This window comes from Cyprinus carpio, chromosome B17 (genome assembly GCF_018340385.1).
Source record: "Cyprinus carpio isolate SPL01 chromosome B17, ASM1834038v1, whole genome shotgun sequence".
NCBI classification, from domain to species: Eukaryota; Metazoa; Chordata; class Actinopteri; order Cypriniformes; family Cyprinidae; genus Cyprinus; species Cyprinus carpio.
In genome coordinates, this window is record NC_056613.1 from 8926514 (window position 1) to 8938568 (window position 12055).

The following is a 12055-nucleotide window of genomic DNA, read 5'->3' on the forward strand; positions in this document are numbered from 1 at the left end:
GCATTGCAGTGATTTTACCACGGTAGTATTTTAAAGAATTGAAAGGCTGAGGCATCACTATCATTCCCTTAAAAAGTGTGGTTGGAAATGTTCTTTTCATAGTAAAATAAAGAAGGTCTGTGTGTATTCTAAACCCCACGCGACTAGCTGTGTAAATGACTGTCCCTTGCCGAAAATATAGAGCATCTCTCTGTCTTGTATGAGAGATGACAAGTCACCCTTTTATCCACTTAATCAATGGGCTTGACCTTTGTAGCTTGCATCATGCAGAGTGATTAAAACCGAGCCTCGATGTGAATGTGGCGCAGGAGCGGAAACCCGCTGGACAAGATGGAGCGCCTTCTGTTGCAGTTAGTGACTATTGCCATTGAAAATGCATCGACAACAGAAACTTTAGTGAACTCTGTCAACCGATTACCTTTTGCTCATCATTTGCATCAGCATATCGTGTGAGATTTTTCACCACATATGAAGAGGATAACCAATCATAAGAGGTCAATTACATACAGAAATAGAAGCAAAAACTTTGTTTTTCTAAGGGCTAGAAAAAATGGAGTTAGAGAATGGTTTAATAAAACTATATTTTGACTTCACCTCTTTAAGTTTAATATGATGTATTTTGTTTTTAAAATCTGGCTAGAAAAGGAAAGGAAGCAGAAAAAGAGAAGTGTGAGCAGAGAGATTAAAGCCGCAGTCTGATATGTCTACTCAAGCCGGAATTCACTCATCACTCCTGCTAAACCTTAAGATAATCCTGAAGTGGCTTTTCCTGGCCTACGTCCAAAATGCTCTTAACAAATATGTCATAGGTGGATGAATGCTTGGGTAGGGGTGTCCTGAGGGTGACAGATTTATAATGGCCATGTTAAAAACCTCAATGTAAATCAATGCAAATGCTTTCAAGCAGCAAGGTTGACATTTATGCAAAACAAAACCAAGCGTGATATGAAGGAAAGGACAAGCTGGGAATGGCTGAAGTTGGTGAGAGGATTTCGTATAGTTGAAAAAACCCTACTTGAGCTATTTTATGAGACATTTTAATACAGCTCTTTTAACGCAGTCTGTATGGAGGAGGTGAACACTAACAAGTTTACAGAACACAAAAATATAAACATTTCGAGTCAAAGAGCCTGAAAGGAAACTTTGAAAAGAGTGTTCACTGTCTGATAACACCCTCATAGGATGTTGTGTGTCAAAGGGTCACTTTAAACTTGTCTGTTGCCAAATCTGGGTCAAACACTCGAGGTACGGTTTCAGCGCAAATGGCTCTTCCAGTGTAGATTGTCAAAGATTTGACTTCATCCTGTGTTGTAAAATATCTAGTTTCTCATGTGAATGGGCTTATAGTAGGGCTAAACACCAGATTGTGTGTTCTTGCTGTGCTACCTTGAGGCTGGTATATATGCTTCACATTCTACCTAGAATGAGAGTGGGCAAAGAACTCCTGAAATGGTTCTTTATAGCTCAGGTGTTGTAGTTTTGGTGTTTGCATGAACATTTTAAAACCTGTTGAATGGAAAAAGATACTGTTTTATGATGTCCTTGTTTCAGATATGTCCAAATATTAGTGTACGATAAAGTATGACCCTTTATTATATCCCTAGCACGTGATATTTAACTGACCCCACACTGAAGGAGACAGAATAAAGCGTTCTTTTCTTTTTCGCATGCAGATATCGAAGTACTCCAGAATTATGCAAATGTGTGAGAATGTCATGTGACTCAACCCACTCAGCACAAAGAGAGCTCCTAATTACATTAGTTTAAATGAAGGCTGCCGACCGCTTGAGGTGCGCGGCGGTGACAGAGACCCACAGACAATGTGCGTTAATCTCGTGACACTGTGTCCCGATGGGTTAACGGCACCCATCTGTGGCCGGCGCAGACACATCTAATTTGTCGGGCGAGTCGAAATTTTTTAGTCGCTTTACACCCATTTAGCGGCAGTTGCTGTCAGCCCTCTGGAGAGGAAATTCAGAACTTTTCACAGGCTTGTAGTCCTGAAGTGCAGCTTAAAAGCCTGTAATTAAGGACTGCTGTGTGCAAATGACAAACCCCAGTTATGACATGCAGGCAGAACAAGAAAGGGGCTTTATGACACTCGGGAGACAGGTACTGGTCGAGGTTTTGCAGGGTTGGCCTTAAATGAGTGGCGTTATTATCTCCGGTGATTCCCCGGAAAGTACAAACACCGTCTTCCAGGCCTGTATGGGTATAATTTGAAGATACAATGTCTTGTGTACCAGAAATCTGCTTTTCAGGATACGTTGATGATTGTCAGTTAAAGGCTAATATGAAGTTTAATGAACTCCGAAGAGAAATTTAGATGAGGGAACTTCTGTTTTGGACCTTATTTGCATCGAATTACGCATAATGTGTTTGCAACTGCTCCTTGGAATATGGTTTGTCAAATCCATCTAGGCTGGTTTTCAGTGATCTATTTTACATAAACAGCCACCACACAAGTATTGGGAGGTAACTAGCTAAAAGTTTTTAGTATTTTGACAATATTTTATTTTATTTATGTTTTATAGAAATGAGCTAATTGTTCCTAAATCACAAAATGACTTTATGTCAGTTTGTTATTGTTTTTCTGTAGTATCATAGTGAATTATAATTATTTTTAAAGAAATACATCCTTTTATTTAGCAAGTATGCATTAAATTGATCAAAAGTGAAGTAAAGTTTTCAATACAAAACATTAATACATGTTGTTGTTGCTGTTCATAGATCCTGGAAAAAGTTGCATCACTGTTTCCATAAAAATATCAGGCAGCATTTAAACATTAATAATAAGAAGAAATGTTTCCCGAGCACTGAATCAGCATATTAGAATGATTTCTGAAAGGTCATGTGACATGGAATACTGGAGGTCATCACAGGAAAAAATTACATTTTAAAATATATTAAAATAAAAAACAGTTATTTTAAATTGTAAAACATTTCACAATATAAGGTTTTTTTTTTCTTTTTAATTTTTGATAAATGCAGTCTTGGTGAGCATAAGAGATTTCTTTCAAAAACATAAACAATTTTACACATTCCAAACTTTTAAAAGGTATATTTGCAAAATCATTTTAGTAATGATTCATTCGTGCTCAGAAAAGTCCCTGTGGCAAATGAGAAGAGTTTTCAGGACACAGTTCATTTGGTGCCACTTGGGGAAGCAGAAATTACACCATTTACCTCTGAATTATGAATATGAATGAATGTTTGTTGCTTGGCAAGATGCTGTTTCCAACACTGCACCACACCACAACTCTCAGATCTTTGATGCCTCCTAGATATTTAAATACCCCAGGCTAATTATTGTGATCTGACCATTTAAAGTTAGCCTTTTTATTCCATTAATATTAAAACAGACAACCTAGTAGGACAAAGAGTCTGCAGCTCTCCTCACACCTCATAGCTTACGCCTGTGACCACAAGAAGAAACTTGTTAGCAGAACATTTCTCCTGGCCAAGTGCCAAGGACTCAAGGGGAGAGAAGACTGTAGCTTGAGTAAAGACATAGAGGGGGAAAAAATGACACTGGGGCTAATCCACTTAATAAAAGCATCAACTGCTAGTATGCAACCCGGAGTCTGCTATTAATACCTAATCAGGAGTTAATTAAAGTAGAGTTAGTTAACGAATAATCATCTGAGATCAGACTGTGATGTGGTGGAGAATAAGGGCATTCTTAGGGGAGTTTGACAGATCTTGTGCCTCTGCTGGGTCCACGGTAGAAGGTCGTACTGAGAGCGAGAGATGCAGATGGAGCCGCTTACAGAGATGAAGTGATTCTAGAGTAGCTAGATAAGTTTAAATGCTTGGGAATGTGTTCAGTATCTCCATGTGAAAATGACTTTGAAAACCTGGCAAACAAGTCTTGGCAATTTGAAAAGTGAACCTTGCTTTAAGGCAAACGCAAATCTGAACACAAATTTTTGTTAACTGTGAAGGGGATTATCAGTTCAGATGAGTTTAGGTGAAGGCTTATAAAACAACATGAGTTTGTTTCCACAGTTGTTTCCAATTTTGTCACAGGCAGCAGACTTCAAGATTTGTCTTGATATTTTTGTGGAAATATTTTGTTGTAAACATATTTATTTATTTATTTGCATTCATTCATTCATTCCAGTTTTTAGGACAAGCTTTTATTCTGGTAGATTATATAAATGGTGTTAAAATATTTTGGAATGATTGTTTGGAATGACTGCTACTGCAGAGTCTGAATTTACAATAAGATTTAATCCAATCTCTGTGGAGTGTTTCCAGTAAAGTTTAAGCATGTGTGAGACTTCCCTCCTTCTCGCCGGTGGAGCTGAGAAGGATGGCTAACAGCCGGCCCTTTCCTCCCCCTTGTGGTCTAACACTCTTTCATGACAGCTCGTGTGTCCAGTCCCTATCCAAGGTTCTAATATGAATGTAACCCAGTGAAAACTGGTGTTAGTATGCTTCTGCTGATTAACAGTATTCTAAAATTGATGCATTAATGCACATTTTTGTAGTATGATTTAAGATGTTCATAATGTGAACTCATAAGGGCGATAACTCATGAGGGCGATAAATGCAATAACATAAAAGGCAACAAATTAGTGTAACAAGTATAATAAAAATGAAGAATAAAATGAAGACTCAGAAGGCCACATTTTTTATATGTGAGTTTATTTTTGATCAGTTTCTGCATATAGGCACAAACTTAAAAGCTACAAAGGCTGAACCTTTCCACTGTTATTGCCCAGGAATAAAAGGAACAGTTTTTTTTAAAACCATGTTGATCAAATAGTGGCCATTAAAACTGCCATTAAACTGTTTATTATAGACTTTTCAGCTACACAGTTTTGGAAGTTAAAGCAATTCATGAAAAACTAAATATTATATCTAATAAATTGTATAAATGTATATTGTTTTAACTTGCCCTGAGATCTACCTTTATTCCATACGTTGGTGACCCTTCTGTATGTTTATGTAATATATATACATACTGTTTTAAAAATATTTGAATGTTAATTTGGTAAAAATGTTGCATTTGAATACTAATTTAGATTGTAGCCTTTACAATAAATAAATAAATATATAAATACTTCAGAGGTTTTAAACTTGGTGTTTACAAGCAACATACAAAACTAGAGGAAACACACATTTGTATATTAGGACTTAAAGGGATAATTCAGTCCAAAAGGAAAGTTCTGTTATGATTTAGTCAACCTTGTTTCATTCTAAAATGAAATTACTTTTTTTTTCTTATATGGAACATAAAAGAGGATATTTTGATAAGTGTCTCATTTGATGACCAAAACTGTTTGGTTGCCAACATTTAAAAAAAAATATATTCTATTGTGATTTTTTAATCTTTCTATATATTACATGTACATTAAAAAGTACAAGGATGAACAGAGAGAGAGAGATTGGGCTACATTTCAGGCAAGAGGCTAGATGCACGGGTCAGCAAACCTCAGCTGTGGAGAAATGAGTGGGTTTAAGCTGGAAAGTAAACAGATGTAAATTCTAAGATGGCAGCAGTTGGCAGCCATCCAAAGGGGCATTTACCCTCCCTTCAGCAGCCCCTTTTGCCTTTTTCCCTTTTAAAGGTTGAGATTATTTTGCCAGTTATGCCTCACCTACACTTCCTCAAATTCCCTTGCATTTTATTCATTTTTCCTAATTTTATATTATAACTGTATGTTCATTTGTCATCGTGAAAACCATTAACTCTTAAGCGTATCGATTAGCACCGCCCGTAGAGCTTTCTGGTCAAATGTGGGAATGATAAAAAACAAACTGAAATTATTAAAATGATTACGAAGATCTATTTTCTGACACATTAGTGGGAAAATGTACAGCATACTTCACTCTTCCAAGGTTATCCGTTTTCTGGTGAAAAGGGATAGGAGATTAATCTTCTCAGCATTTCATCAGCAGCAGATATCAGCGATTTGCAGTCATTAAGCAGTGGACATGGATTAGCAGCAATGTGCCGCTGTAGAGACCGGCTGGAGAAGACAAGGAGAATAGCACTGGGACTTACTACAAGGCTAATTAGATCTGTCTATCTCCACACATCCATCTTCTCCTGCTGGAATCACACTGGCCTAATTCTAAATAAATTGCTCTTTATTATTCTATCATTCAGGTTATTGCATGTGATATAATGATCCACTCTTGGCCAGTGTTAATTGATTTTTGCTTTTTATCTTTGTTCATTTGTTCTTTTTGCTTTGAGAGCAGATTTGGCCTAGTGTTTTACAGAATAAAAAAATTCTGTCTGTCTGTCTGCCATTTATCATTTTATCTGTTGTTCTGTAATTCTATATCTATCTATCTATCTATCTATCTATCTATCTATCTATCTATCTATCTATCTATCTATCTATCTATCTATCTATCTATCTATCTATCTGTCTGTCTGTCTGTCTGTCTGTCTGTCTATCTATCTATCTATCTATCTATTGTTCTACTGTAGTCTCCATTGCTTCTCAATGTAATCTCATTCTGTCTGCACAAAGAATCAAAACTTTACAGAGATCTTTGTAGTTTCTTTTTTCCATGGACATTGAGAAGGTATGCGGTTTGTCTATTAGCAGAAGCAACTGCTGTCTTGTTAACTAGCATACGTGGACATGAAGCTCTTTTGGAAAAGTGAAGATGTGTGATTGGATTCAAAGAGGAGCTGGGTAACATGTTTTTGAAGCTTCTCAGATACCATATGTGTGTGAGTGTGCAGAGGCAGAGAGGAATAGAGTCACTCATCCACACAGATGTCTGGAATCTCCAGATGTCGAATGACACTCAAATGCTGTAATCACACATTGCTGTGCTTGAACCCCTCAATACTGAAAATAAGACCTGTCAGAAAACAGAGTGTGTACAATAAAAGACAAAATGACTGAAACACAGTAACTGGCTTCTCACTGTTAGCAAACACAAATTGTGTAGTTACGGCAAAGAATTTGGCTTTAATGGTGCATAACCTGAAACCTAAAATTCCCTTAATTTAGAAAATGGAAATGTACACTTCTAAACATGGAGTTCACTAATATAATGCAGTTAAAGGGTTAATTCACCCCAATAGGACAATTCTTTCATCATTTATGAGTAAATGTTGACAGAATTGTCATTTTTGGGTGAACTGTCCCTTTAAGTATATAACATTAGCTTTTAAATTGCAGAACATATTCTTTCATTCCTTCCTATTTTTCCATCCATACTTGCATTCATTTATACTGGCTATTCCACCAATTGTGTTAATGTCAATTTTAGTAGAGAATTATTTAAACATGACAGTGCAAATGTTTCAAAAAGTACAATTTTTCCTAATAGCAACTCGTATATAGCAGACAGAATAATTCTGAACCCTCCCATCTCCAAATAAAAGAGAAGGAACATAAATAATTCATTTTACTGAATGGCAGGTTAAGTGAGGCTGCGATAATGTCCTGACAGTAATGATAACTTTAATTTCCTTTTTCTGATGCTGATATTTGTGTCAAGAAATTAAATTCCATAAGCTCCCAGGGCATGGAAATCATTAGAGCATTTCAGCCAGAGACATTCCGTGCTTTAAATATGTGGATGAATTCCCAAAGACAGAAGGGATCCAAAACCTGAATAATACAGAGAAAATCGATAAGCACTTATTTAATATTTGACCAGTTTAGTGTGGGGATATATTTATTTATTATGCAATAAATTCATCAATATGATAGCAGTGTTTAAATGAATAGAGTGGATAGTTGTCACCTGATCTCCCAGTGCTTTTCCATTACAGGAAATGACACTACTTTAATCAGGAGGTTTGTTTTTGGACTGTGAGTTCCCTCAGGTATTTTTAAAGTATTTTTAAAGCTAGTTTTAATTGTAAAACTATTGCACAAAACTGCTGATGTACTGTATTTTTTTTTTTTTTTTTGGTACAGAAATCCATAACCAGCATTGTGGAAAAACATTTGAAATTCGAGAGATGAATGAACCTTCCAGGTTGGCCTACAAATTGACGTCACGACTGAGCAGATCTGTGAAGCTGGTGAGCATTTGTAGTCTTTTTACACCATTAATTAATCAATGAACAAATCAGATACTTGCCTGTTCTCCTTTCCTCTGAGTTTGTGACTTCTTTCATGCTATAACATGAGTGTCAGCACATGAAGGATTATGTGCGAGTCGGCCCAAACGAAAGATCTGCAGGTCTCAAATAAATGAGTGGAAAGACTGCGGCTCTGAAATATGGAATCAGGGATGGCTTTCAAACAATAAAGAGAATAAATAAAGGGACCTTTCACCCAAAGGAAAATGTCCTGCTTAATATTCATTAACGCTGAGCAGTAGGGAGTCAGCAAGAAATGTTCTCTGACATTGATACAGCCGTGAAATATTCAAGAGATGATGTTCTCCAGTCTCAGGGGGCATGTGAGAGACAGTTTGTCTTTTGTATCTGAAGTTTTATGAAGAATGTTCCTCCTTCCTCTTGATCATTGGAAAGGCCATGGGAAAGACCTGCCCATGATTTGCCCTCTGCCATTAGACGTGTTCAGTGCCACGCTTCTCAACTGACGAGAACCGCTGCTTTATATATACTCTGTGGTTTGAATGATATTGTGTGTATTCAGATCTCAGTGCATCACATAGTATCACCTCCACATTATTCATGCAAATTAAAATGAATCTCATGAGATGTCCATTTTTCTGTTCTAAAGGCCAATTAAGTGAGACACTGTTCCTCGGTCAAAATGCGCAGCCAATCTCAAAGTCTTTTCTGGTGTTAAAGACCGTTCTTCTCAGCAGAAAGAAGGATTTTGTTAAAGTTAGCCGGTATTGCTAGCTCTGTCGTGTAAACAAGATGAACATCCTGTCATATTTAGACAGACTGATAGGCCTTTTGGCACTGTTTTTATCAGTGGAGAAAAAAACATACAAAGTGGTCGGTTTTTCTCTGAAACGTGATATTAACTGCTGTTTTTCAGTATTGCAGCACTATTGTTTAATGTCTGCCATGCTCACAAAAAGCAGATGCTATGCCAACGGTATGATGATTTGATTTGATTTGATTTGATTAATTTCATTGTTAATGTAGGAATATTTCATTATTAATTAAACAGAGGAAATAACAGTTGAACATCAGGAAACTCACCACGTCACCTCCTCTGACCATAATGCTCTTGGTGGCTGGATGTGCCTTTGGCCACAAAACCACAAATGATAAGCTTGCAGAAAACGCTGCATTATTGCCTCCTGTTATAGACCACCGGTGAACACATTATGCAAAGCACTGATACCACGTTCTTGAACGATTAGCCATAACTCTGCAACCCTTTTAGCAAGTTCCAAAACACAAGGGAAGAAGAAAACAGAGGCAGTTATTTGGTGGTTTTTGTTGTGCTTCTTGTCTTTAAAAGGCTTTCCTGCTAATTCTGATAATGGCTCTTAAATAGGCCCCTCGATCAGCCCCACACCAGGAACTGAGCACAGCCTTTCTTTGTGGTTGTTTGTGACGAGCCGCATTTCATTCCAGTTTATTTTGCATTTTTATTATCTAACTGACACTTGCAGATAAAGCATTTGTTGTGCGTTTTGCCGTGATCATCAGATGCATTTAGAACCCGACAAACATAAAGGTTGCTCACCTTTTAACAAAGCTACACCTGCTTAAAACCACCAAGAGGACGTTAAACACCAGTACTGCTTGTGTGATATTGATCACGCTGAGTAAAACTCTGACAGACCTGGCCACAAAGATAAGAGTGGGAGGTGGAAAAAAATGAACTGTTATGTCAGAGATCCATACGTTATTGCAGTAAGGGACTAGCAGTTAACCAAAACAAGTGGCAATATTTTTTTTGAAAAAAGGATTTTATTGATGCCCCACTTAGCTGTCATAAAAGATAATGTTTCGAATAAAGCAGCCCATTGTTAACTGTGTCTGGCCAGTGCTGTTTAATGGCAGCAAAGGGCACCGATCTTAAAAATGAATATCTTGCTTGAGGTCATACATGAGTCAGTCTTTCCTGTGATAATCTGAATGAACATTTGACAGTCGATCTGTGTCTTTAGACACCGATCAATAAAAACCCTGCAGGTTAAGGGATGCCCAGAGAACAGCTGGAGGGAATTCCTAGCCGCTCCTGTACTTTCTCCAAGAAAAGAACTTTATCTTCCACTTTATTTTAACAGTGACATGTAGGGTTAAAAATATCTGTCTTGATCCATAAGTGTCATGTCCATTAAAACTGATATATATAAATGTGTGTGTGTGTGTGTGTGTGTGTGTGAGAGAGAAAAAGATTTTATAAGATTTTATGCTCATTAAGGCTGCATGTGTTTGCTCAAAAATAGTAATGTTGTGAAATATTATTACAATTTAAAATAACAGATTTCTATTTCAATACACATGAAAATATAATTTATTCCTTTGGTGGGAAAGCTGAATTTTCATCAGCCATTACTAGTCTTCAGTGTCACATGATCTTTCAGAAATCATTCTGATATGCTGATTTATTGTCAGTGTTGGAAACAGTTGTGCTGCTTTATATGTATGTATGCAGTGCTGGGTAGTAACTGATTACATGTATTCTGAATGACATAGTCAGGTTCCAAAAGTTAAGTACTTGTAATTGGATTATATTACATTTTAATTAATTGCATTTTTATTGATTACATACTATTCACATGGTCACATGACATACAGGTAAACGGGTATAATATTTAATTTTTTTATTTTTGTAATTTTAAATATACTTTTTAATTTTACATTTTATGATTTAATTAATTATTAGCTTTTCATCAAACTCACGAACCCCCTGCAGTTCCTTCGCAAGCCCCATTTTGGAATACTTTGATGTAATATGATATTTAATGCACTCCATATTGTTAATAACAACAAATAGAATATATTTTCTTTCTGTTTGTATTTATATATCAATATGGTACAAGAGCGTCCTATTTAAATCAGTGTGATAAACTAGTTAGGTCAAAAGTAATCTAAACATAGTCTGATTATATTACCTGAAAAGTGTTATGTAATGGATTACATTACAGCTAAAAATTTTTTTAAAGGGGTCATATGATGTTGCTAAAAAAGAACATTATTCGTGTATTTGGTGTAATGCAATGTGTCTATGCAGTTTAAGGTTAAAAAACACATTATTTTCCACATACTGTACATTACTGTTTCTCCTCTATGCCCCGCCTTTCTGAAATGACGATTTTTACAAAGCTCATCATTCTGAAAAGTGAGGTGTGCTCTGATTGGCCAGCTATCCAGTGCGTTGTGATTGGCCAAATACCTCAAGCCTGTGAAGGAAATGTTACACCCCTTACCATACTGTGATGCCGTGTTCTGGTGCAGTGAAACAAAAACAATAAAAACCATTACAATGGAGGCATTTGTAGCATCCAGTGAGGACATAATTACTGATTATAATGACTTATACTGTCTTTTTACACGTTGTGTTGCATCGCGCCACATAAACATAAAACCATGTCTGCATTTGTGATCGGAGAAATGACAAACAACAAGTGCTATTCTACACTGCTCAAAACTCGTGTTTGAATCATCAGTGGCAAATCCTTTAAATATGAAAACGTACTTACAGGCTGCGAGTTAGCATTATTTGTCAGAACACCGGCATTGTAGGCTACTCTCCCAGGAAACAGTCCATGTCATCCATAAAATGCGCTGCACACATCTGAATATTTGGTTTGAACTGTTCTGGAAAAGTGTTGTAAATACAACTTAAAGGGTTAGTTCACCCCAAAATGAAAATTCGTCCATGTTTTCTCACCCTCGAAGCATCCTAGGTGTATGTGACTTTCTTCTTTCAGATGAATCCAATCAGAGTTATATTAAAAATTGTCCTTGTTCTTCCAAACCTTTCAGTGGGGGTAAGTGGGTGTTTGTTGTCAACAGTTCAGAAGACGTGAAATAAAGTGCACACATCTGTAATAAAACGTCCCATACGGCTCCGGGGGGTGAATAAATGCCACCTGTAGCGAATCCATGCGTTTTTGTAAGATAAATATCCAGATTTCAAATATGTGGGGGGCGTGTTTAAATGAGGCATTTTAGGAGGGTGTG

General features: G+C 36.7%; 1 long non-coding RNA gene across 2 annotated transcripts in view; it reads left to right on the forward strand.

Moving 5' to 3' along the window:
• The window catches only part of LOC122140131, an 84224-nt gene that overhangs the window by 54662 nt on the left and 17507 nt on the right, over positions 1–12055 (forward strand). For both annotated transcript variants that reach the window (XR_006156836.1, XR_006156837.1), the window contains exons 3-4: positions 7754–7807; positions 7902–8008. This is a non-coding gene — a long non-coding RNA (uncharacterized LOC122140131). The remainder of the gene's footprint in view (positions 1–7753; positions 7808–7901; positions 8009–12055) is intronic.